We start from the raw sequence: 12,465 nt of genomic DNA, 5'->3' as shown, positions 1-12,465 counted from the left end.
AGAGCCCTGGGGGACAGGAGCCCAGATAGCCCTCTCCTCCCCCCAAGAACCTGCTTTTCCTCTATTAACGTCATGGTAAACTCAATGCATAGCTGGGAAATTAATTCTCCAGTGGCATAGTTTCAGAAACAATTCCCCCTGCTTCTCTTTGTCAGTCAGTGACACTAGCCTGGTTTGTGGTCCTTCTTCCACATGTGGTTTTGCACAAGAGCATTACTCAAATCCAGACGGCAATTCTCATCTTCTTCTGCCCCGCAAGGATTGTGACATGTATCCTGTAAAAGACATTTGGGTTCCCACAAGGTTTCATCAGTCCTCCATCCACCTATAAGTAGAGGGACCTCTCCTTCCCCAGACATCTGCTCTTCCACTTGGCTTCAGGCATCTCCAGGATTCCCACCAACCTCCAGCCATGAAGATCTTCTGCATCCTCTCTCTCGCCTTCCTCTTCTTGATGCTGCTGGCTCCAGGTAGGGCTTCTTCTTCTCTGAGACCCACAGCTCTCCGCTTTATTCCTTTTAAACCTGCCTCTGAATATCACTTGCAGGGAATCCCAAAGGGAAGGGTGTAGAGTCTTCTTGCCCCTCTGTCCCCCTTGAGAGCTTCCCTAATGAGGCATCTGGTTGGCCACTGTGAGACCAGGTTGATGGACTTGATGAGTCCCCTTTGGCCTGATCCAGCAGCCAAGCTCTTGGGATCTGATTGTCATCCCAATCCTAAAATATGGAATCTGATCCAAAGAAGCTGTTGCTAGGAAATCTGTAATAACATATTTCAGGGCATTTAGCTTTGTGGTGGGGAAGAGAGTGGGCCAGTTCCCTGGGCAAGAGAACTTCTCTCTCCAAGGTTTCCAGTGGCCCCCAGGGAAGCCAGTGATTACCTTGAGTTAGCCCTCCTTCTGACGGGGCAGGGGGGAGGGGGAGGGTCTCACTCTCCATCCCAGCCCCCTTCCGTGCAATCATCCTGCACCAGCTGTGGAAGGCCAGTCCTGGGAGACAGAGCAGCCTTCCCAGGTAGATCCTCTCCTTGGTCCTGTAGTTGCATCTCCCTCTCTTACGGTAGTTGGCTCTTCTCTTCGCTTTCCCCTACAGATTTCACCGGAGCTACACGTCCCACCCAGGAATGCCAACAGAATGGGGGCACCTGCAGAAAAACCTGCAACAAAGGCGAGAAAGAGATTTCGAAGTGTTCGGGAGACAGGCCTTGCTGCAAGGGCACCTAAGGTGAGTTAGATGCAAAACCATACCTGTGTCTGGAAATAAGTCTGGAACATCTCAAAGAGACATGACCCCAAAGGCCTGAGACTTACAGCTCTGCTCCCCCCCCCCCGTCTTTGACCCTTAACCGTCATGGTGGGTGGGGGGCACCTGCAAGATTCTCCCAAATGCTAAATTGACTGTTTTTGGTTTTGACCTTGAGAATTCCCTAATGACATTGGGAGCCACTTGGAGCTTAGAAGACAGGAGCGGGAGAACAAGCCCCATGTGAAACAAGGTTTTTGAAAGCCTAGAGGGCAGCCTTTGTCAATCAGGGGGCCACCAGATGTTTTGGATTATCAGCCCCAGACAGTGTAAGGAGGCATGTGGGTTTGGGATGCAGAACTCTCCCGACTTCTGCACATTCAGCAGAAGGTCACACTCTGACCAACTCTAACCAGCTGAGCTAAGGTCTCAGCCACACACACACGCACACGCACACCCCATGAAATCCCAACTCTGATAGCATTAGGCTCTTTGGTCTTCAGGGGGTCCCTGGCTTGTTTTGAGCACACCCACCCACCCAATATTCACTGTGTTTCCTCTCTCTATTGTTCAGCTCTACAGCAGACCCACTGGGCACCATCTCTGATGAAATGAAAGGAAGGCCGTCCCATTTCTTCTCTGGAGATGCAACTGCCTTGACTCCACCTCTGCAGAAACTCTTTGCTCACTCCTCCTCCTGCTGCTTCTGCTGCTTCTGAAGGCGATTCTGAGAAGGATCCGTAACAGCCCAATCCTTTCTGCCCGGTTACTCCAGAGCAACTCCTGCTGTGCTCAATGAGGGTGACATCTTTGTAACTGGGTTTAGGATGGGATTTGCCTGCTTATTTGCTTTTGCTTTTCCTTTCAATAAATGCAAGCATTGGAAACCTCTGTGTGGGTGCCTTGTATGAAAAGGGGCGCCGGTTTGGGGTGGGGGCTCTGCCAGTTCCTCTCCATCCTGTGACTTTCCTTTGGTTTTGGAGTAACTGGCAGGTGCTTCTGTGCAACACAGTGGACTTGGGAATTGGCCTAGTTCTGGAGGAGGTTCAGGGGGGCAGTTGGTGGGAGGGGGGGGAAGCAATGCTAGACACATCTCCTTCCGGGTCGAAATGGAGCAAAATTGCAATTATCACCGGAGAGTCCTAGCATTATAGAGTTGGAAGGGACCCTGAGGGTCAACTAGTCCAAGTTATAGAATCTCTGACAGGTGGCCATCCAATCTCTGCTTAAAATTCTCCACTGAAGGAGAGTCCACCACCTTCTGAGAGATACCATTCCAGGGTCAAGCAACTCTTTCCTTCAAAAAGATCTTCCTAGTGTTAGTCAGAATCTCCATTCATGGAATTGGAATCCATTGGTTTGGGCCCTGCCCTCCAGAGCAGGATAAAACAAGCTTGCTCCACCTTTCACATGACAGCCCTTAAGATATTTGAAGATGAATATCATATCTCCTCTAAGTCTCCTCTTCTCCAGGCTAAACCTACCCAGCTCCCTCAACCATTCCTCATATGGCTTCTTTTCCAGAACCTTGATCATCTTGGTCCTCCTCCTTTGCAACAACCCTGTGAGGTTGCCTAGGCTGAAATGTAGTGACTGGTCCAGGGTCACCCAGTGAGCTTCATAGCTAGGTGGGGATTTAAATCCTGGTCTTCCAAGTCCAGGGGAACAATACTAAGCACATCCCCCTCCAGGTCAAAAGGGAGCAAAATTAGAGAATCCTAGAATTGTTGGAATGGTCCCTGTGGGTCTTCTAGTGCAAGCTAAAGAACTTTGAATTGGACCCAATGGAAAGTGCTGGTTTTGACCTACAAAGGCTGAAATGACTCAGGGCTGCAATAGCTCAGGGGCCTTTCCCTACTGCAATTGTTGATGCTGCTGTTTCTCAGGAGATGGATCCCTTTGTAGGTCTGAGAGCTTCCTCTGTCCCTGGCTCTGAGCATTCTGGGATTGGTGTCAGCTGCCCTTTGCAATGGCAGCCTTTAGAAATTTAAGGAAGGAGATCATTTGGAATTCCATCTCCCATATACAGTGTCATAAGAATTCAAAGGTGTCATAAATAAAGCGAATGTTCCTAACAAGGTAAACACGCACATATACCAGTATAAGGATATAAGCCCCATGTCTGTAAGAGTACAGGAGAGCAATCCTGAAGCCATCTTGAGTCTTAATGACCTCAAATATTTCTCTGCAAAGGGAAGTATCTTGGAGAAAGCGTCAAATCCTGTTTTAAGGGGATATTTTGTGTATGAACAGGGTAGACCTATGCACTGGATTAAAGAACTAAGGCATTTACCATCTCAAAAGAATGGCTCAGAAGGACAGCAGGAAAAATCAGCCGTCCTCTATATTGGAGGATGCTGTTGTGCACGGACAGCCAAACCTCAAAGTTTTCCTGCTTGCGGGGTGTGTGTGTTACACTACCTTCCCCCTACGTCATTGCCGGCTGCATCAGCAGCGTTGCGTGGCAGCCCCAGCCCATCAGCCGGCAGAGCGGGGACCCCTCGGGGTGATGCCACTATCTGACGTAATTTATAGGGCACCCCCATTGGTGGTTTACCCTTCCGTGGCCTCCCTGCAGATGGGCAGGTGTCAAGATATAGCCTGGCTTCACCCCAATGCCTAAGCCAAACCACTCACATCTAAAAGCAATAACGTCGTGGCCTATTTGAACCCATAAACCAAGTATTCTGTGTCAGTGTGATTTATTGTTCGCCTGGGAACTTGGGGCTCAGGTGCCAACCATTATCAGATAACTTGAGAGACAGGAGACAAGCCACACTCTCCAATTTCTGTTGTAGACAGCCTCTTTCTGTGATGCTTGCATGATGCTTTTGGTGGTCTTTGGCTAAGGGGCTGGGCAATTTCTAAAGTCTTTGAAAGCTCCTGCACACCTTGTTTTCTGGATCCTCAGCTCCTTGCAGTGGGATAACTTAGTTGGCAACAGAAAAAGAAACACCTTCCTCGCTTGCTTTCTACTGCCATCCATTCCTCTCTGACCCATACTGAGTCCTATGACGGAGAGTTGGGCTGTAAAAGACAACCACAATTTTTCTAGAATAACAAGCCACACGATCTGCAACAAGCAACCGATCCTGGAGCACCACCTGCTGGTTCTTTGGAGTTCCTGCCCTCCGTGGTGGTTTCCCTGGAAGAAATATGTACTGTGACGTAGGAATAGAGAGAAAGAGATGTGGGAATGTTCAGGGATGCAGGAGAGGATATATTATTTGATTATATCCTATTCCAAATTGTGTTAACAAATTTCACAAATTAGCAGAGTAACATCCCCCTTTTAAACTCACGGCAGCAGATGCGTTTGATCAGGTTCACTAATATTATCCTGGTATTTTCCCTGGTATTTTTGGGACCCAGGTGGCGCTATGGGTTAAACCACAGAGCCTAGGGCTTGCTGATCAGAAGGTCGGCAGTTCGAATCCCTGCAATGGGGCGAGCTCCCGTTGCTCGGTCCCAGCTCCTGCCCACCTAGCAGTTTGAAAGCACATCAAAGTGCAAGTAGATAAATAGGGACCGCTCTGGCGGGAAGGTAAACGGCGTTTCCATGCGCTGCTCTGGTTCACCAGAAGCAGCTTTGTCATGCTGGCCACATGACCCGAAAGCTGTCTGCGGACAAACGCCGGCTCCCTCAGCCAATAAAGGGAGATGAGTGCCGCAACCCCAGAGTTGGACACGACTGGACCTGATGGTCAGGGGCCCCTTTACCTTTACCTTTATTTTCCCATTTAAAGGTAAAGGGACCCCTGACCATCAGGTCCAGTCGTGACCGACTCTGGGGTTGCGGCACTCATCTCGCGTTCTTGGCCAAGGGAGCCAGTGTACAGCTTCTGGGTCATGTGGCCAGCATGACTAAGCCGCTTCTGGCGAACCAGAGCAGCACATGGAAATGCTGTTCTATTTGATGGCCAGCAGGATGCTTGATGTGTAAGGGTTTTTTTGTTTTGCATTGGATACCAACCACAGCTCTAAGGAAGTGCTTTATATGGAAGCTTATTGTCTCCATGCCTTATTGGTTTACATTTGTAATGCCAAATGTTGTCTGGAAAAGGTATATACACCCAGAACACTGATGCTCTGGGGCTCAGTTTTTTAGGAAGTATCCTCTGAGTCACTGCTTGCTGTCAGCAAACAATAAATGACTTTACTTTTCTCTATTGCTGCGTGGTGAAGTTTCCTTCAGCCTGGGAGTCCCATTCTGGGATGCTACAGGCGTGATTCTGATCCTGATTTGTATACCACCCTTCAATCGTAGATTTTGGGGCAGTTCACAACATAAAAACACAAAATACATCATAAACAAAAAAACAACCAAACAAACAAACCAATATCTCCCCCAAACCACACTGAGGACTTCATCCAACAATCACAGAAAATGCCCATTCTTGTGTTGCCACCCTCTGGACATCTTGGGGAGGAGGAACACATGATTTCAGGGTCTCAGTAGGTTCACAGGGGGAGGGTCTCCTTGAGGTCTTGAGGTATGATGGAATGGAAGCAAGAAAGGAGGGGGAGGAGAGCATCAGCTGCATCAAATCTTGAGTGTCACCCAGATGGTGGGCTGGAATTACTCACCTGAAGGGGCCTCACCTGTCCAGGGATGATCACAAGGTTTTGGACAGCTTCCAACTCACCTTTCCTTAAGAAATATGATAGCCACCTTCAAATATCAAAAGGGCTGTTACACAGAAGCTTGTTTTCTGCTGCTCTAGAAAGTAGGGCCCAAACCAATGTCTTCAAGTTACAAGAAAGGAGATTCTGACTAAATAGTCAGAAAAAACTTTCTGACAGTAGGAGCTATTTGACAGTGGAACAGTCTCCCTCAGGAGGTGGTGGCCTCTCCTTCCTTGGAGGCTTTTAAGCAGAGGTTGGATGGCCATCTGTCATGGAGGCTTCAGCTGAGATTCCTGCATTGCAGGGGACCAGACTAGAGGACCCTCACAGTCCCTTCCAACTCTACAAATCTATAATTCTATAAGACAGGGATGGGGATCCTGGGGTTCTCCAAACAATATTGGAGACTACCTACTGCTACTCAGCACAATGCCTTTGTTCTCCCTCCATTGTCATGGCAGGAGACTGTGGGAAGAAGGGGCACATTTGGGCTGTGGTCCTGTTTGTGGGCATCTGGTTGGATACTGTCCGAACAGCCAAGGAAGTTGGCAGGAGCTCAGACCTTCCCAGCCCTGTTTCAAGATATTGCACACATGGAGGAATCTCATGTCTCCATGGAATCCTAACTACATGTCCTGTCTCGGCCTCTCTGTGTTCTTCTATTTATGTGTTTCACAAACCAGATATTATAGTCCAACAGAAAACAAGACCCAGCACACATTTTAACAACATGGACCTACACAAAGGTTTCCAATGCTTGCATTTATTAAAAAGAATGCGTTGAGATTCTCATGAGTAGACAGGCAGACAGGATGGCTCCCTCTTGACTCCTTCCCAGAATCGCCTTCAGCAGCATCAAGCAAAGCGGTTTCTTCCCCAGCAGAGATGGGGGGCGGTGCAGTCGAGGCAGCTGCACATCAGAGGAGAGGAGGGTGGTCTTCCTTTCACCAGAGGTTTTGCACTGTAGATTTGTAGAGTTACTTGCCCGTCATAGCTGTCAACCCTCCCTTTTTTTGCGGGAAGCTCCCTTATTCCAGTGCTGTTTCCCACTGCTATCCTGGATTGTTAGATATACGGTAGACTGTCCCCGGGACAGGTGAGGTTGCTGATCCCTTATTTTCAAATACGAAAGTTGACAGGTATGTTGCCTATGAGAGGAGGAAACACTGTTAATATGGATGCTGAAAACCCAAACCAGTGACCCCAACTGGGAGGCTGAAGAGCTGGCTGTTGTAGGTGCTCAAATTGCACACAGAGGGTTTGTTTCAGACCTCCAGCTAAAAGTATGTGTGTGTGTTTGGGGTGTGTGTGTGTCTCCATCCTGCTCCCAAGCCGTCCCATCTATACCCATCATCACATGACCATGTAGCTTGGGGCTGCTGGGAGTTGCAGTCCTCAGTTGGTAGAAAATGAGATGTCAGGGTTGCCAAAGGTTGGTCTGCTTGCTTTTGGAGTTATTATTTCTCAGCTCCTGGAGAGAAAGTCCTACAAGGGCAGGGGCCCCTAACCCGGAACATGGAACTGAGCAGGTGGAGAGAATCTAACAGACATGCAATAGTTTTCAGGATCTGGTTGGTGAATGAAGCAGTCAAACCCCCCCCCCAACATAAAGGCAGGTCCTGAGAGCTAATACTTTGAATGCTGGCAGCATGAGGTGGGATTGGGACCTTTTGATTGAGAGATCGTGTGGAAAGGGATGGACAAAAGGCAGCATATGGGAGGACTGCTGTCCTCTCCCCCATGCTTTTTAACATCTACATGCAGCCGCTGGGAGAGATCATCAGGGGGTTTGGGCTGGGTGTTCACCAGTATGCGGATGATACCCAGCTCTACCTCTCTTTCAAATCAGAACCAGAGAAGGCGGTGAAGGTCCTGTGTGAGTGCTTGGAGGCGGTCGGAGGTTGGATGGCGGCTAACAGATTGAGGTTGAATCCTGACAAGGTTGAATCCTGACAAAGTTGAATCCTGACAAGACAAATTTGAGCAGGACACTGAACCCTTTCCCTTCCAGCCATTGTGGGATGTGTGGGTTCCCTTCCAACTCAACAGTTGTTTAATACAAAAACAACCTTTACAGAGATGCTTCACGTGGAATGCCTTTGCTATCTGAGGAAGGGACCAGCCAAAGACCCCTTTTCTTTCCAGGCTAAGAGAAGTTGTGACTCTGGGTGGAAACAGAGCTGTAAGTCGCATCCCTTTCTGGTCGCCTCTCTTTGAGACACAGTTATAATTGGATCTAACTCACCTTAACGGCAACAAACTTTGCTTCCTGTGCATTTAGCAATTTCTGTCTTGCCTTTCCAGCACCTAAAATAATGGCAGCTCCCACCGGCAAGGCGACATTCTTCATTGGGATTTTGGGCTCTGATGAAATCTGGGGGAGGAGAAAGAACTATTTGAAGCCAGCTCTGCACCCCCAGAATTGACCTTCTACACCTTCAGTTCTTCTTCCCTGATAACCCTGCGAGGCAAGAAACCTGGAGGGGGACACGCTGGGGACAGCTGGTGCAGGATGAATGCAGGGAAAGGGTCTGGGGTGGAGAGAGAGACCCTTCCCCTCCTGCCTGCACCTTCAGCAAAAGGTCTGAGCCAAGGCAATTCCTATGGATTATATTCCTTGTTTTAGGATTAGAATTACAGCGAGTAAGCCTTATGCAGTTTAGGACCCTCGTACCTACGGGACCGCCTCTCCCAGTATGCCCCGCAGAGGACATTAAGGTCCACAAATAATAACATACTGGAGATCCCGAGTCACAAGGTGGTTAGGCTGTCCTCGACCAGGACTAGGGCCTTCTCAGTACTGGCCCCGACCTGGTGGAACGCTCTGTCTCAGGAGACTAGGGCCCTGCGGGATTTGTCATCTTTTCGTAGGGCCTGCAAGACAGAGCTGTTCTGCCTGGCCTTTGGACTGATGCAGTCTGACCCCGGGGTTACCCTCCTCTAAGGTTTTATCTTATAATGGTTTATCTTACTTGTAGATTTCTAATTTTAAAATTGAATTTTAACATTGTATTAATCTGCATGTTAATTGAATTGTTTCTTTTATACTTGCATTGATATTTTTGCTGTTAACCGCCCTGAGCCCAGTCTTTTTTTTTAAAACATACTTTTTATTAATTTTACAAAATACAAAAAAAAAAAACCCGGTACATACATAAACACCTTTTCCACCTCCTTCCTACCCACCCACATGGGTCCTCCCCTGCCACAGAAGTATCCCATGTATGTGAACAGTCAGAGATGGTCCATTTTATGCTTGGATTTCTGTCCTCCTCCCCCTCCCCTGACCCCAAAGCCCCCCCCTGCCACCAGGGAGCTCCAGCAAACCAGGGCAGTACGCAGGAGGCCATCCATCCAACCATCTATTGTCATACCAAAAAAAGAGAAAAATAGAAATAGGAAAAAAGAGAAAAAAGAAAGGGCAAAAAAAGAGAAAAAAACAATACAAAACAGAAATTTTTTTCTTACATTCATAATTGTAAAACCATATTTTGTGGGCTTCCCCTCCCCCCCCCTTCCCCGGTTTTCATCCCTTTTTTATCATCTGCAACAGTTTCTTACTTCATAAAAATACACCTTTGTATCTTATACAACTTATAAATCAATTGTTAACATTTTCATCTAATATTCAACTCAATGAAAAATCAAACTCCCATTTTATCTTCCCGTGCCTAATTTTTTCTCCCTCTATAAGCCTCCATATTTTCACATTTTTCCAAAATCCATTCACTTTTAAAACTATAACTATTCTCAATTTAACCTTACATCCCCGATTACCGGCTCCACCCCCCCAATCCAGCAAATTCCATAATCAGCAGACCAGTTATAAACCTGTTAATCCATCCTTATAATCACAACATCACTTTCCCTTCACCCCACCCCCTGTTTACAGTCTTTTGCCATTCAGGCCACCATACAGGACCCCTGAATTTCTTCTCTTCTCTGCATATTTTTTCCTTCTTCCCTGTGGGCGTTCTGGAGTTCCAATAATACCAATCGTGCCCCCCTCAAAGGCAGGGCACTCCATCCAACTTTTTGTAGAGTAAAGTCATCATTTTTTTCGTGGTGTGCTTCATTTTGTGTTGAATCATCACAGTCCTCATCTTCATCTTTTCCTTCCAAATCACAGTCACCATCATTGCCATGCCCTGAGCCCAGTCTTGATTGGGAAGGGCGGGGTATGAATAAAATTATTATTATTATTATTATTATTATTATTATTATTATTATTATTATCATCATCATAGAATGAGCCTGATTTCTGGATCGGGCCAAAGGAAACACATTGCTCTTGCAGTGGCAGACCAGATGCCCCATTTGGGAAGTTCTCAAGGAGGACATAGGGGCAAGAGGACTCCACACCCATCCCTTTGGGGTTTCCTGCAAGTGGTGTTAAGAGGCAGGTTTAAAAGGAATAAATATGAGAGGTATGGAGTTCAGAGATAGCATCTTGTTTTTGGTTTGGACCTTAAGAATTCCCTAATGACATTGGGAGCCACTTGGAGCTTAGAAGACAGGAGGGGGAGAACAAGCCCCATGTGAAACAAGGTTTTTGAGGGCAGCCTTTGTCAATCAGGGGGCCCCCAGATGTTTTGGATTATCAGCCCCAGACGGTGTAAGGAGGCATGTGGGTTTGGGATGCAGAACTCTCCCAACTTCTGCACATTCAGCAGAAGGGCACACTCTGACCAACTCTAACCAGCTGAACTAAGGTCTCAGCCACACACACATCCCCCATGAAATCCCAACTCTGATAGCATTAGGTTCTTTGGTCTTCAGGGGGTCCCTGGCTTGTTTTGAGCACACCCACCCACCCAATATTCACAGTGTTTCCTCTCTTTATTGTTCAGCTCTACAGCAGACCCACTGGGCACCATCTCTGATGAAATGAAAGGAAGGCCACCCCATTTCTTCTCTGGAGATGCAACTGCCTTGACTCCACCTCTGCAGAAACTCTTTGCTCACTGCTGCTGCTTCTGAAGGCGATTCTGAGAAGGATCCGTAACAGCCCAATCCTTTCTGCCCGGTTACTCCAGAGCAACTCCTGCTGTGCTCAATGAGGGTGACATCTTTGTAACTGGGTTTACGATGGGATTTGCCTGCTTATTTGCTTTTGCTTTTCCTTTCAATAAATGCAAGCATTGGAAACCTCTGTGTGGGTGCCTTGTATGAAAAGGGGCGCCGGGTTGGGGTGGGGGCTCTGCCAGTTCCTCTCCATCCTGTGACTTTCCTTTGGTTTTGGAGTAACTGGCAGGTGCTTCTGTGCAACACAATGGACTTGGGAATTGGCCTAGTTCTGGAGGAGGTTCAGGGGGGCAGTTGGTTGGAGGGGGGGGAGCAATGCTAGACACATCTCCTTCCGGGTCAAAATGTAGCAAAATTGCAATTCATCACCAGAGAATCCTAGCATTGTAGAGTTGGAAGGGACCCTGGGGGGCTCAAGGTGGGGCACACAATGCTCCACGCTTTCATTTAATCCTGGCAACAACCCTGTGAGGTAGGCTAGGCTGAAAGGTAGTGAGTGGCCCAGGGTCACCCAGTGAGCTTCATGGCTGGCTGGGAATTTAAGTCCTGGGGTCCCAGTCCAGGGGAAGCAATGCTAAGCACATCCCCTTCCAGGTCAAAATGGAGCAAATTGCAATTATCACCAGAGAACCCTAGAATTGTAAAGTTGGAAGCGTCCCTGAGGGTCATCAATGTCCCTCTCCATACTGTGACTTTTATTCGATTTGGGAGTAACTGGCAGGTGCTTCTGTGCAACACAGTGGAATTGTGCAATGGCCCAGTTCTGATGGACGTTCAGGGGGGAAGTTGGTGGGAGGGGGGGAAGCAATGCTAGACACATCCCCTTCTAGGTTAAAATGCAGCAAGATTGCAATTCTCTTCAGATCCTGAGGGTCAACTAGTCCAAGATAGGTGCAATGGAATCTTCCCAGTTTTCCTTCTCCATCTGCAACAAGCAACCGATCCTGGAGCGCCACCTGCTGGTTCTTTGGAGTTCCTGTCCTCCGTGGTGGTTCCCTTTGAAGAAATGTGTATTATGACGTAGGAATGGAGAGAAAGAGAGAATGAATATCATTTCTCAAGAGCTTGAGAGTTGCACTGTGTAACAGGACCATTTCTTCCAGCTGTGTTCATACATGCACAAAAGCCCATAAAAAGAGTCTGCTGGATCACAGAATTGTAAAGTTGGAAGGGACACCCAGGGTCATCTAGTCCAACCCGCTGCAATGCAGGAATGTCAACTAAAGCATCCATGACAGGTGGCCATTCAACCTCTGCTAAAAAACCTCCAAGGAAGGAGAGTCCACAATTGCCCAAGGGAGACAGTTCCACTATCCAACCATTCAGAATTTTTTTCCGGATGTTTAGTTGGAAGCTCCTTCCTTGTAACTTGAAGCCGTTGGTTCGAATCCTGCCCTCCAGAGCAGGAGAAAGCAAGCTTGACTCCTCCTCCAAGTGACAGCCCTTAAGATATTTGAAGATGGTCCTTATATCTCCTCTCAGTCTCCTTTTTTCCAGGCTAACCAAGCCAAATTCCGTCAAATGATGGGGGGGGGGGGTGTCATCAGAGCTGGTCTCCCACCTCTGCCGAGGT

At 47.9% G+C, this 12,465-nt stretch overlaps 1 long non-coding RNA gene across 1 annotated transcript; it reads left to right on the top strand.

Annotated features, from left to right (window-relative positions):
- Positions 1 to 317: 317 nt before the first annotated feature.
- On the top strand, positions 318 to 2,124 carry LOC148686489 (uncharacterized). The gene is made up of 3 exons (XR_015949422.1): positions 318 to 470; positions 1,092 to 1,223; positions 1,816 to 2,124. It is a non-coding gene; the product is annotated as an uncharacterized LOC148686489 (long non-coding RNA).
- Positions 2,125 to 12,465: the final 10,341 nt, after the last annotated feature.

This window comes from Zootoca vivipara, chromosome 3, assembly GCF_965207765.1.
Source record: "Zootoca vivipara chromosome 3, rZooViv2.hap1.1, whole genome shotgun sequence".
Taxonomy (NCBI): domain Eukaryota; kingdom Metazoa; phylum Chordata; class Lepidosauria; order Squamata; family Lacertidae; genus Zootoca; species Zootoca vivipara.
This window is presented reverse-complemented; position numbering and strand designations above follow the sequence as displayed.